The sequence below is a fragment of the Carex rostrata genome, chromosome 2 (assembly GCF_964058835.1).
Source record: "Carex rostrata chromosome 2, lpCarRost1.2, whole genome shotgun sequence".
NCBI classification, from domain to species: domain Eukaryota; kingdom Viridiplantae; phylum Streptophyta; class Magnoliopsida; order Poales; family Cyperaceae; genus Carex; species Carex rostrata.
The window spans coordinates 13,316,241-13,331,426 of record NC_135919.1 but is presented as its reverse complement, the minus strand read 5'-3'; the positions used below and the strand labels follow the sequence as shown (position 1 = coordinate 13,331,426).

The following is a 15,186-nucleotide window of genomic DNA, read 5'->3' as shown; positions in this document are numbered from 1 at the left end:
GCTCTTTTGCCCAGCCATAATAGGAAATTATTGGCAGTTAATATTAGTTCTTAACAGTTATTTTAATAAAAAACGTGATAAAAAGACAAAATTAAATTTTCTGATTAATTTTTTTTATTCTTTCTTCTCGATTTAATGAATACACAAATAAATCATCAAACTATTGAATACTATAAAATTGACCACTTTACCTATAAAAATAAAATGTGCAAACTATAAAATTACAGACATGTAAAATTCACAAGTGAAAACGATAAAATATAATGTTAAAAAAATTTAATTTTTAATACTGTAAAATTATCAAATTAAACTATGAAATCAAAAAGGTAAAAACTATAAAATTATAAAATTGTAAAATTAGCAGATCAAATAAAATTTAAAAAATATCAATTTTCAATACTGTAAAATTGTAAACTTAAATTGTGAAAATAAAAGTAAAAACTATAAATTTACAACAATGTAAAATTAGCAGATGAAAACGATTAAAATACAATTTAAAAAATATAAATTTTTAATACTGTAAATTGTTAATTTAAACTGTGAAAACAAAATGTAAAAACTATAAAATTTCAATAATATAAAATAAGCATATGAAAAAAATAAAATTAAAATTAAAAAATATAAAATTTCAAAACACAAAACATACAACTTACAAACAATCAATACTGTAAAATATCTAAATCTAAACTATAAATCAATTCCATGTATACTGTAAAATTTCTGAAACTAAACATACATACATTATCTCTTCAACAAAACAATAATATTCACCACACACAACATCTGTTCAACACAAACCATAATATTCACCACAAAATAGCAAACCTAATTATATCATTCAATATTCAGAATAGCATAAAAAAAAACTATGGAAAAATAACCTCTACATTAAAAACCTCCTGTATTCATTGTCGGGATGAGTAAGAAGCATCATCACCAGAACCACATGTTTTTTCGAGATATCATCATGCATACAAATAAAATAAACAATGTAACAAATTGAATTTATTACAAGTAATAATTACAAAATAAACTTACAATTTTTTTACCTGTGTGAAAATCATAGGAGTGTATGTGATTATACTGTACATCAAAAATGCAAAGTGAAAAAAACATGAATATTGTCAAACTGGCACCTAAAACTATAAAACTTCAATACTATAAACTGGCAGATATTAACTATAATAATAACAATTACAAATTGTAATACATCATTGTTCAACAAAGATGAATACTGTAAAACAATAAAATTAATATTCCAGATCGCCTCGCTCTCATCTCTCCTCCATATCGCCTCTCTCAGATCATCTCCTTATTTCTCATCCATATCGCCTCTCTCTCATCTCTCTCCTCCATATTTTAAAAATCATTTCAACAATCTGCAAAATCAATCAAGCAAAATAACTGATGTATCATATAAAATTAACTGATTTATCATATAATTAACTAATATATACTATATAGGTGATAAAACATGTCATGTAAAATAACTTATCTAATCAATGAAATTAATGGCTGTATCCTATTAAATTAATTGATATATCTTATGTATGTGCAAAATAAATCTTGTAAAATAACCGATATAACTAATATAGTTTACTGATGTTTCCTATAAAATAACAGATGTATCTTATAACATTGACAGATGTATCCTACACAATTAACTTATTTATCCTATGTAACTGCAAAAATCCTATAAACTTACTAATGAAACTTATAAAATTACTAAGTACATCATATAAAGTTAAAAATCATACGGACCTCTCTGCAGCAACATAAACTACAATCAAGTGAATGAAAGTAAATTTTCACTTGAGAGCTAAATTTAAGGTTAAATATCAACGGAATGATCAGGCAATGTCAAATTATATACAAAAATTTACATCTTTACCACCATAAACTACAATCCTGCAGCACCATAGTATTCGATGCGCATTGATTGATAACTCAAATTGTTTGCACATCAGAAAAAATAGAATGAACTAATACAGTAAAGGTCAATTAAATGCTAATACTAAGCCAGAGAATGAGCACCTTGATCAAAACCTCAAAACCATGAGACAAGCTCAAATGCTACAGATTATACCTCTTCTCTTAATTTACTATTAGGCCACCAAAATCGAGACAAGTTCAGAAGATTAAGAATAGATGCACCCTCCATTACACTCTTTAAAGACAATGAATTGATATGTCTGCAATATACACAAATTACAGATGTCATTTAGTAGTATGGTAATGGTGATTTATTTTCAAATATACCATGTTCATTCTTCTTAGACTTTTGTTCAACACACCACTGGACATCTCCAGTTTCTGTCTCATTCTAGCGAGAAATTCTTCTGCCCAAGGCTCTCTCTCTCTCATTTCATGCTTATTCCATACTGCACTAAAAAACTACTGAAATAAAAGCAAGGTACTATTTTGCAAAGGAAATTACATGCTAAAGTAATATATGATTTGGTGGTACCACATTAGTTCATTTTCGTTCTTTGCTCCATGAATTTTATTCTTATATGAGATATTAACCATCAAAACATTAATTCTGAGTTCCTGAGAAGTAAAAAATTTCTTTAGATATAACCTGGTAACATATATCTTGTAAATATGAAGAGGTTGCAATGAAATAACACCCGTCGCCTTCTTTAGCTTCTCATTGCTAAACAAATATGTCACAGGATATCCCAGTAACCAAAGATGTGAGAAGAGAGTTTACCAGGAGAAGAACATTTAGAGTGAAAATAATAGCTCCAGCAGTAAGCAACCGTAAATACTTCAAACTAAAGCAAACAAAAAACAGAAACATCATACATGGTTAAGTATATATGTATCACTCGGTGCCAAACTTTAAGCATAGGTTATTAGAAAAATCAGTATTCTGTCAACCCAAACCATTAATTGAGCCACTTGATTAACAATAGTTCAATTGCCACAAAAGGTGGAACTTGCACAATTTGGCCTAAACTTGCAAGAAGCTTGCAATCATATCCACTCGTACACTGCCATTAAATGAACTTTCATAACTCCAAATGCAATGCTCTATCCATGAAGTTAATTTATGTTCTGTTTTAATTCAAATCTTGCGATCCAATTAAAAAGAAGAAAACAATAAATTTCCAGAAACGCTAAACTAATGTCCTCCTTTTCTATTATTCTACTTTTTCTGAGATCAATCCACTTATAAATTATCTCTAAAGCATAAAAGGAGCAATTTGAACTAAGAATTACTTTAAAAATAATATTAGATACAATAGCATGAACTATTAGAAAAGGGAAAAAAATCAGAACCAGATCTAACCTTCTTCACTGAGGTAGACCAAGAGAGCGTAAGACCAAGAAAAACGATAAAGAAGAAAGGCCCTCACAGACCCCAATCCCCAAGCGCCTTTCTTGGATCTTCTCTTTTCGGATTTGGAAAGACAATTAGCTTAAGATTACTCACTATCCTTGACAGATCGTGCTTTACCGTGTCCTAAACAGGTTTAGTCACTCTATTTGTCGGAGATCCGAACCCTTCAGAGGCGATCGCGACACGACCACTGGGAACAGTGTTCGGGTTGACGAGCGCAGTTGGGACGACAGTAATGGAAATTGAAGGAGGAACAGAAGCCGGAGGCTTAGGTGCGATTTAGATTTAGATTGGAATGGAGATGGGGATGGTGGCACGAGGAGGCGACGGGGGACGAGCGGGAAGAACAGTGGCGGAGGGAGCGACGTAGATGAGAGACTAATCTTGTCGATGTCGGATTGGAAGGAGGGGTGAAGAGGGACTGTCTTTTTATGACATTGTTGAGAGAATAAATAGGGAGAGATCTAGGTTAGGAGGGTAGAGAGAAAAGAGAGATCTGAGATGCTTAACCGTTAGAGTTTGGTAATTGCTAGAAAGTGAATAAAGCTGTGGACAAACCGTGAACAAAGTCTTGTGGACTAAAACATTTTCTCTATTTATAAATTAAAAAAGAACCATAAAGAGTGGGTTATAGACATGGAATCGAATTGATCCATTTTTTTTTTTTTTTTGAGAAAATAGTTTGACCCATCTTAAAAAACACACACACTATTAATGTTACAGATTGTTTAAGTTTATAAAAAGTAAGTATCATTTAATATTTCATTCATAATCGTGAAAATTAAATTATTGTGAATTTCAAATTATTTAACGAATGATACCAATACATTAATGTTGTGTTCAAAGTTTTAAACTTAATCAAGAAATGAGTTTTGGATCAACATAAACAATCTAGTGTTGTAAATTATTGTACTGTAATTAGCACGCAAATTCTTGCAATGGGCATTGTTCGATCTTAACAATGTTGCATTTGAGATATATTTTTTTCTTCTTATTTTTTGTCTTTTGAGCATGCTATCAGATAAATTCATGAAAGCAAGGATAGAAAAGCAAAGCACGTTACAAAGAAAAATTCAATAGCAAAAGACGAGCACTACATCAAATTTGTAGTTCCAGTTTATGCACGGACAAGATTACGAGAACAAAAATGATTTAATTACAATCCCTTGTAACTTCTTTATCATAATTAATTAAATGAGGGCAAGACCTTCATTTTTTTCTCCAAAAAATAAAAAAATTGTTGACCATCTTGAATTCCTGTATGCCTGATACAATGTAATAACATTTTTCCCCTCTCCTAAAAAAAAACATTTTTTGCCCTTAATTTTATGTTGGCATGTACTAATTGTTAGCGTAAAGGAGTTAATATTATTTTGATGGCGACCTATCATATTTGGGATGAACTTTTTGAGCTAATGCAAAAAAGTAAACTGCATGCTATTGAGAAAAGAACCCAACAAAATAATCATCACACCTTAATTTTTCGGAAGAAAAAAAACTTGTATATGTAAATTAATATGAAAAACGGACTCAATAAAATCATCATTAATTGCACTTAAATTGTTAACAGATATATTAATTATATAAATATTTAATGTGTATTTTTAATATTAAATTAATTATTTTTAATAAAAAGATTATATTAATATTTAATGGCGACCTATCACATCTTAATATTTTTAATTACTTCCCTTTAATAGTTGTTTAATCCGTTTAATACTTGTATGAGGGTTCAAATGCATCTAAATTTTTGTGCACCCAAATGCACCCTATCATTTTTCTCCGTTTTCAAAGTCTGAATAGTCAATCCAAACCATTAGATGCGATATTAAGATGTGCTTGGAGACCAAATTTTACATTTTTTGGAATTTTTTTACTATTTATTAAGCCACTTTGAAAATCGCTGATCCAATGGTCCAGAAAATGTAAAATCAGCGATTTTCAAAGTGGCTTAATAAATAGTAAAAAAATTTCAAAAAATGTAAACTTTGGTCTCCAAGCACATCTTAATATATAGATCACATCTAATGGTTCGGATTAACTATTCGGACTTTGAAAACGAAGAAAAAAGATTTGAAAGATAGGGTGCATTTGAGTGCACAAAAATTTGAGTGCATTTGAACCCTCCTCATTTACAATTCTCAAGAGTGTGTGATAAGTGATAACGACAAGGAAGTGTAATGATGACCGTTCATAATTTTTTTTGTATCATCACTAGACATATATGTCTAACAATATGTGTTAAAAGAAACTAGGAAATTTAAAATAATAATTAACTTGTTCAATATTTTTAAGAATACACATGATTATATGTTAAAATTATCTAAATATACAAAAACAACTATTTGTATTAGAAATTCTTCTTCTAATATTTGAATGTGTGACTTGTTGATGAGTATGACTAATATAATATCAGTGTCATTTCAGTCTATATAACACCAACTTCAAAACCTATCAAATCGGGTTTAAATGGTGAATTCAAACCGTTCAAACCAATTTGCTTTATGAGTGATACGTTTACATGCAAACTTTTTATATTTTCGAGTTATTTTAGTATCAAATCAAGCGGCAAAAAATTGAAAAATGAATATATTAAAATTAACTTAAAAACTCAAACATTTGACAGCTTGTCTTGATACCAAATAAACTCAAAAACTTATAAATTTTACATGTAAACACACAACTAATGAAGTAGATCGGTTTGAACGGTTTGGATTCACCATTTGAACTCGATTTGATAGGTTTTGGAGTTAGTGTTATATAGACCGAAATGATACTGATGTTATATTAGCCACACTCCTTGTTGATTTGTGTTTGTGTATATTTGGATAGGGAGGAGAAATGGACGATGAGTGTGAGACTCAAATACAGGGGCGGAACCAGGATTTGAATTTGGAGTGGGGAGGGGGGGGGGGGGGGGGGGGGTGGGGGCGAAAGACGAAAGAACAACTACATGGAGAGTGTCAATCGGTATGCATCTGTAAAAAATCATATGAAAATAACCATTCCAATAAGCAACTTCCGATTTTATGGAGGGTGCCTGGCCCCCTTTGCTTGTACCTAGTTCCGCCTTTGCTCAAATATAGCGAGGGAAAATGGAGTATTATAGGGTGTATATTTTAGTTTTCACGCGAGTGTTTTGTTAATTAATAAAATTGGAAAAATAATTTGTTTGATCATGTTTTAAATAAAGGAGAACATTTTACAAAATTGTTCGAAAGATTCCAAAATACAAATTCATACATTGAGAGCCATTTATATCACTACCCAAGAAACTCAAACCGAACATTTTTTTTGCATTTTAATTCTCTTCATCAATGAAATCACTAATAAAATTATTAAGAGAAATAAACGAAGATCCGCCCTCTTTAACTGCTCTATTTGCAGCTCTGCTCCAATCAGAAGCTCTTTTCCGCATTTCATTACTCTCACTATTTCTCAAATCCATTAATTTCTTCACTGCATTCTTAATCTCTTCTCTGCTCGAGATCCCCTCCTTCCCCTTTTCATCCCTCAAATTCAAACCAACATTACATTCATCTGTTAGAAGTCGGCTATTTAACATTTGATCCAAAAATATAGGGAATCCAAGAACCGGAACTCCGGCAAATAAAGTCTCTAGTGTTGAGTTGTATCCACAATGCGTCAGAAAACCACCAACAGAGGGATGTGTCAAGACCTTTAGTTGGTCACACCACGGTATAACCAAGCCATTGTCTCCACAGATCTCTTGCACCAGAGAAGAATTTTCTCGGGCAACCCAGAGAAATTTAACCTCACTTGCATGTATTCCCGTTGCGATTTCTTCAAATTGAGAAGGTGACACAGATAGAAAACTACCAAGAGAGATGTATAAGACTGAGTTCTTTGGCTGGTTATCTAACCAAGTTAAATGATCACTTGAGTTCGCCTCTGGTAGAAGCATGTGCGGTATCGAAGGCCCGATTGCATACAAAGGATAGTTGAGATTTTCTCTTATCGAATCAATAGTAAAGGGTTCGAGTTTATAGAATGAGGTGAACAGCATGCATTGAGCTTTCTTTGCTGTTGATGCAGCTTGTAAAGCGTACTCAAGCGATGACATAGCAAACATTGGGTCGACATCAGACAATTTCATTGATGGAAGACTGGGTATGTACTTCTCCAAGAGTTCATCTTTTTCTGTAAATTTTGATGGGGAAATTTTCAAAACAATTTGAACTTAGTTCAAGCTGAAAAACGAACAAACACCAGAATATAAACTTAGTTTAAACTTTTATTTAGAAAGGTCTAGCCGTCTAGGAATGTATGGCGTTGTGTTTTAAACTTATTTTTGGTAATTTATCTATTTTGGATTGATTCGCTGTATCTGAAAGTGAGATTTTATATAATGTTAGGATTTAAGTCTGCTGTTATTCTCAAGGAATAACAGGAATATATTATTCCGATTCCAATAATACCAATTTTTCTGTACGCACATTTCATTCTATGCACGAATTTCAACAAAAACCAATGGTTAGAATTGGAGAATAACAGCAGATTTATTTCCGTTATATGTACGACATTTGTTTCTATGCCATATGCCATTGTAATATGAAAACTTGCTTCTCGTTTTTTATTTTTAAAAAGAAAGAAAAAAAATGTGTTTATTGAAAACGTCCGGAAGTAAATATTGAGCATGTCATCTTGTTGATAAAGCTGCTACATAAGTACATATACATCCAAAATTGATATCTGTTCCCACATGGAAATCTGAAAGATGTCCCCGGATCCCGGATCCTTATCTCTGATCTATTTCTATGATATTACTATACAAAAGAAAAAAAGTTTATATATATTCTCATCAAAATTTCACGATTTAAACATCTAAATTTATTATATTAATATCCCCTATTGAAGATTTTAACCAAATTACCTTTTAGAAAAAACATTTTAACCAAATTAATATAATTGATAATACTACTAAAATCATTACTTCAAAGGGAAATTAATAACCAAAATAATATTATTGATAATACTAATAAAATCATTACTTAAAAAGGAAAACTATAAAAAAATTAAAACATTATGAAACACTTATGCATATAAATTGCCTCCAAACATCACCTCAAAGACCTCAAGAACTGCATGCCTATAAATTGCGTGCAATCTCTTTATCTAAATTGGGTAGCACTTGTCTTTAAAACAACAAGTGTGAAAATATAGAGGGCAGGTTCAAGTATCACAACAAGTGTGAAAACAACAAGTGTTAAAACAACAATCAATATTGGTTTTTGCTTCTTTGCGCCTTTAAATAGTTAATAAGGTCCACTTGTCTTTAAATATCTTTTGATTTTAAATATCTTTAAATATCTTTAAATATCTTTAAACAATCAATATTGGTTTTTGCTTCTTTTGATTTTAAATATCTTTTGATTTTAAATATCTTTAAATATCTTTTGCTTCATATACTGTCAATTGATTCATATACTGCAAAAGATATTTAAAGACAAGTGGACCTTATTAACTATTTAAAGGCGCAAAGAAGCAAAAACCAATATTGATTGTTGTTTTAACACTTGTTGTTTTCACACTTGTTGTGATACTTGAACCTGCCCTCTATATTTTCACACTTGTTGTTTTAAAGACAAGTGCTACCCAATTTAGATAAAGAGATTGCACGCAATTTATAGGCATGCAGTTCTTGAGGTCTTTGAGGTGATGTTTGGAGGCAATTTATATGCATAAGTGTTTCATAATGTTTTAATTTTTTATAGTGTCATTGCAAGCTTGTTTGAAGGAAGAGACCATGTTTTTTTGGCATTTTATATGTTTACTGTTTTGTGTGTGTGAGGAATTATGTAACATATATGTGATATTACAATTCTGTTACAATTGCAATTATGTTATAATTGCACAATATTCATAGTACGGACCATTATGCGCTATGCATAGTACCATAGCTTCACTCATAGAAATTTGTCATTTGCTGGTAATAATAGAAAGTGAAACTGTCATATAGGTTTACTTCTCACTTTTGAAAAATGTTCAACTATTTATCATGAAAACATAAAGAAATAATAATAAGGGAAAATAGTCTAATAGTGTCAGTACCTTACTTCATCATATAATCTGAATTATTTGTAGTTTATCTTATAAAAATTCCCGCTTTTTTTATTCAGTTTCCTTAAAATTGCAAGTATAGTACATGAGAATTGACCAATGTTTCTATAATCAAATTGCTAATTGGATACATGCCGGAACAATCAAAATAAATTATCAATTTTATATCCAGAAATCAATGAAAATAACAAAATGTATAAGAAATTAATGCTAGAAAAGATCAGGACAGATTTACTGATAAAAACCGGGAAATTAATGACCAATTTTGGATACAGACGTGAAGGACCAATTACTGGTAAAAACTTAGGGGCACACCTTCCCTTGTTTTGGTAAGCAAAAGTGTTTATTTTGGTCACCGAGTGGATATCAAAGTCTGTTCATGCCGTCAGCCCGTCAGCGAAAGCCAAGACAAAGCAAGGGCATTTCTGGAAGGGTGCAAACTAATAGTAAAGCATGCTAATGGAATGGGCACGGTCATAACAGATTCAAGGGAAACATTGATGTCTCTGACTGGAAATCCTCTGAATTTGCAAGACTGATTAGCTTATTCTTTTTTCCAAATCAATGTACTGGTAAAGAGAAATCAGTGTACTGGTAAAAGCTATTTAACCACAGTGTGTAATTTTGCCTACGTACTTATATGAAAAAAGAAAAAAAGAAAAAAAAAAAGATATGCCAATGAAACTGGTAAGGGAATTTACTTCCTTTCCGTCTTTTTTTTTCAATTTATGTCAATGAAACTGTGTTGGACCATTTAATATATTACAGCTATTACTTTCTACTTAAAAAAAACTAATTAAAAAGATATGCCACGTGTCACTTTTAAATTGGTTGAATTAAATGGGGACCATTGGAGGGCAGAGAATTCGGTTCCGTAAACAAACACCACACATTCACACAACAATGAGCTTATAGGTCAAATCTGACGCTGATTAAGTGGTAATCAAACACTACACAACAACTCAAGTATGAAACAAAGGAAGCGTATCCCTTTTATTTATTCTCGAATCTCCATCTCAATCTTCTCACACCGACCTGCCTGAGGCGGCGCTCCTATATAGTCTCCCACTGGAAGTGTAACGACCCACATCATTGTTGAAATATTAAACTTAATTATGTAATAAAGTAAAGTTAATAGAATAAGTAGTGGAACTCCTTTCAGCAGTTGCAGAATTTTTGGGCTGATTGATGAGGGGATTTGAAAGACCAAACGACGTCCGTTTTGGCTGTATGACCTATGGATGGAAAGCTCTGGAAGTCTAGTTTCTGATGGTTCAAATTTCAAAGCGTTTGGAGTTTCCTACAGAGAGTTATGGCCGTTTTAGTGGACAGGGGTCAGCTGAAACAGCTGCTGTTTAGTATTCTATTTTTTAATACGAATTTTCTAGATACTTCTGTTGTCTTAGCCTATAAATAGAGTTGTAATCTGTTGTTTGAGATGTAAGAAAGATATCAAGAGTTTCTAAAAGAAAGATAGCTTGTTTTATTCATCTCTTCTCTTATCTAAAAGTGTGATATCCACCATTCTCTTTTATCAAAGTGGTATCAGAGCCACTAGGTCCCAGGTTCAAATGGCCACAAAAAATTCTAATATTTCCTTCCAATATCCAGTTCTAACCAAAACCAATTATGATAAATGGTCTCTGCGAATGAAGGCTATCATTGGTGCTTATGGCTTTTGGGACATTGTCGAGAACGGCTATGAAGATCCCGAAGATGAGACGGAGCTTACGGTAGCTCAGTTAGCTGCCTTGCAAAAGAAGAGAAAAGAAGATCAAGTCACTCTAAGTATCATCCATCAAGGACTAGATGATGACATGTTCGAGAAGGTTGCCAATGAGATGCGAGCAAAGGATGCATGGGAGATTCTTCGCAACTCGGTGGTTGGAGCTGAAAAAGTGAAGAAGGTGCGACTACAAACTCAAAGGGCTGAGTTTGAGTCGATTGTGATGAAGGAGAATGAGTCCATAGGTGACTACTTCACTCGAATATTGGCAGTGGTCAATCAAATGAAGAGGCTTGGTGAAAAGATAGAAGTGTTGCACTTAGGGGCACCTCTAATTGCTCAAAAACTGAAATTAAATTGCAATTGAAAGTAAAGAGATGAGTTTAGAGAAATTTGACACGCGGGGTGATAACGGAGTTCGGCAAAACAAAGGCCTACGTCTCCGGGGCTTCGCAACCTTGTGAGGTGCGCCTTCCTATTACCCAATACGAAATGATTACAACTTGTGAACCGTTGAGCCCTTACACACCAAGCGGGAGGTCAAACGGCCAACTCAAAGAGATGAGAACAAGGTCTCGATTGTCTAGGAACACAAGAGAAACACTCAATTGATCACTCTAACCTAATCTATAACAAGATTAGTGAAGTAGGTTTGAGGTTGCTTGAGGGATTTTGAAGTTTTAAGCTCTCACAACAATGGAGTAGGCTAAGCTCTCAGAAAATCACTTTTGAATTAATTAGGGTCCGCTGAGGTAGTTTTAAAAGTGATCACTTCAGTCTATTTATAGTGGCAGCTCAAAAATGAGCTGTTTGATATAAAACGTTACCAACGTTTTATTAAACGTTACAACGTTTTATTCAAATGCGATTTAGGGTTTTAATTCTCTGACAGCTTAGTAAAACGTTACATAACGTTTTATAACCGTTACAACGTTTCAAAAACGTTATAACGATTTATAAACGTTACAACGTTTATAGTTTGTACTGAACAACAATTCTTCAGTTGTTCTGTATCTGTTAAACGTTACAACGTTTGTAAACCGTTATAACTTGATTCTTTTGGAGCTTCTGATCATTATAAAACGTTACCAACGTTTTGAAAACGTCCATAACGTTTTATCTCAATTTAATCAACCTCATACATATTTTACCAAGCTTTTGATTTTACAATTTGTATTCTTGATAAAAGTCTTCGTGATTTCTTCAGTCCAAGCTTATTATATCGCAGTTCTTACTCTTCTTGGACCTATATGTTCTCAAAATAGAAGAAATCGTAAAATTCAATAATTGTATGTTTTTGCAAATTAGTCAAATAGACGTAAAAGATTATTGTACGAACAACAATCTCCCCCTTTTGGCGATTTGCAAAAACATACAATGTGAGTAAGTGCATAAATCGAAAATTTTCAAAAATTAGTTAATTCAATTTTGATTTTGCATTTCAATCCATTTGTACCAATTTCTCCCCCTTTTGGAAATCGACGAAAGGATGAAAAATTAGCACTAATTTAAAGTGCTCCCCCTCAAATTATGCACTCCCCCTTAATTTAGTAATATAGCAATAATAATTTACAACCAAGAATAAAGTTGAGGGCATAACTTTAACATGCAAGACAATTCAATTTCAATTCACCATATCAACTTATATATATCAATATGCATAAACCATGCATATAAAACATTTCGATTCATGCCATCCAAGTAATTTAGTAAGACTTGTCAAGGCTCCAAGATATCCAAATTTTGCAATTGTGCAATATAGCCCCTAACAAGTTAGCAATTCATACCCCACATTTAAAACATGTACATCTCATACATATCCACACCAAATTCCAAATAACACCATTCAAGTAATTCAACTAAATTAACCAAATTAAACCAACATTTCATCAATTCAACAATTCAAATTAACCATGCAATCAACAAACAATTCATGCAATCCAAATTAAACATGCAAACAACAAACAATTCATGCAATCAAACACACAATTAATTTATCAAGTTTTTAGTTTTGAAATTTGCGGTCTACTCGTCATTCATGGGGTCATTTGGTGCATCGGCCGCTTCTTCTTCTCCATCACCTCGAAGCTCCTCTTCCAAATCATCTAGGTCCTCTTCCTCAACTAGATTCTCACGTGCTCGTGCCGGGCTTCCCGAGGGACCATATTGCCTGATAAAGCGATTCGAGAGACTGGATTGTGCTTCATCAAGCGTGTTGAGAGCTCGAGCATGTGCTCTCAGTTGTCTCCTTATCTTCAACTGTCCCTTGTCCAGGTTATCGAACCTCTTTAGCATTGCTTGATGATTTTGTTGAATCTCAAGGCGTTGATCATTCATTTGTTGGCACAACCACAACATTTGTGCTTCTTGGCCCTGTGGAGGAACAAACGCACCCGCTTGTGGCATGTATTGTAGTTGTTGAGGTTGAGGTTGAGCCGGGGCCACATCTTCTTCCGGATCCCAATATTGATTGGGTAAGGCTTCCGGATGGTTTATCCATTGGTTGATGGCTCTTGCATCGGGTTCATAGCGCCTCAGACCGGATTCTGAATGACCATGGACCCACCCGATTCTTGTCAAGTGGTCAACCAAACTGGTCGGGAAGGCCACTTCTGCATCTTCAGGTAATTGGATATGGTTGAGGCGGATGATTTTATGAATGAGATGGGCATAAGGCAGAGAATGGTTGGTGGTTGAAAATGCACCATTGATGTGACGAAGAAAGAAGTAGGGTATGTTGATCTTTTTCTCATCCAATTGAATGAGGTGACGAAGAAAGTACATAGGTCCCCATTCAAGGTTGGTTTTGATTGTGGCTTTGGGCATGAGGATGTTGTTGATGAAGAGAAAGAGCAACCGATGTAGAGACGGAAGGTGAGAAACATAGATTGAAGACCCGGATATGTAGTTTCGGTCAAACCATTTCTTGTAATCATTTGAGGATCCATCGGCATAAAGAGGCCAACTCCTCAAGGGGTAGGTTTCCTTCTCGTCATTCTCAACCCCAAGCCATTGAGCCACATTATTGAGAGAAAACACGATTTCTTTCCCGCCAACCCAAGAGGTGATCCTGAAGGGTTCATCACTAGTTTTGATGTTTGCATAGAACGTGCGGGTAAGAAGTTGAGTGTAGGGTTCAAAACAAGTCACAATTGGTTCCTAACCCCAATGATTCACATATTCAATTAACTTGTCATCCTCGGGTTGGGAGAAGGTGACTACGGATTTGTCAAACCGGTAGCATTCGGTTATCTTCCTATTCATGAAAGAACCCACATAGTTCTCATAGGCCACAATATCCCGGAATAGGTATCTATTTGACCGGTGAATGGTCCAATTTGGTTCTAGATTCCCCCCACTTCCTTGACCACTTTCCGATTCCATACGTCTTTTCTTACTACCCTTAGCCACCGCATCTTTCTTTGGAGCCATTAGATTAAGTTTAGAGAGAAAGTTTACCGATTAAGAAGTGAAGTGCTAAACCGAGAAGTGGAGGACCGTAGAAGTGCAGTGGTGAAGACGGATCGTCAATCCAACGGTCGGATCGTCGGATTTGCGCCTAGGGTTTTGGAGAGAGAGAGATAGAGAGAGAGAAATGAGATTTGGAGAGGAGAATAGAGTAGAGAGAAGAGAGGAGAAGAGAAATCAAGAAGAATCTCTTGATTTGGTGAAGAAAATGACTAGAATGGGTAGAGAGAGAGAGAGAGGCGGAGTAGAAGAAGAAGAAATGAAGAAAGAATGAAGAAGGTAAGAGGAAGGGATGGGTTTGGAGCCAATATAACACCTTTTCGCTATAAACCGTTACCAACGTTTATAAACCGTTACCAACGTTTGTTAAAAATGCATTGTTTTTACTTAAAACGTTATAACGTTTGTGTAACGTTTGTCCAACGTTTTGTTTTACCTTTCGGACTTTTGAATTCTCACAAAGCGTTACCAACGTTTGGAAAGCGTTACAACGTTTTCATAGGTAATTTTTACAACTTTGGTCCCTTGTCAGGTAACCGTTATAACGCTTTACAAACGTTACCAA

At 33.6% G+C, this 15,186-nt stretch overlaps 2 pseudogenes across 1 annotated transcript; both read right to left on the bottom strand.

Annotated features, from left to right (window-relative positions):
- Window positions 1-2,138: 2,138 nt before the first annotated feature.
- Window positions 2,139-6,601, bottom strand: LOC144548059 (protein YIP4b-like; annotated as a pseudogene).
- LOC144576049 (UDP-glycosyltransferase 87A2 pseudogene) lies at window positions 6,502-7,554 on the bottom strand (annotated as a pseudogene). The gene has a single exon (XR_013518594.1). The product of XR_013518594.1 is annotated as a UDP-glycosyltransferase 87A2 pseudogene (transcript).
- Between the last annotated feature and the right edge of the window lie 7,632 nt (window positions 7,555-15,186).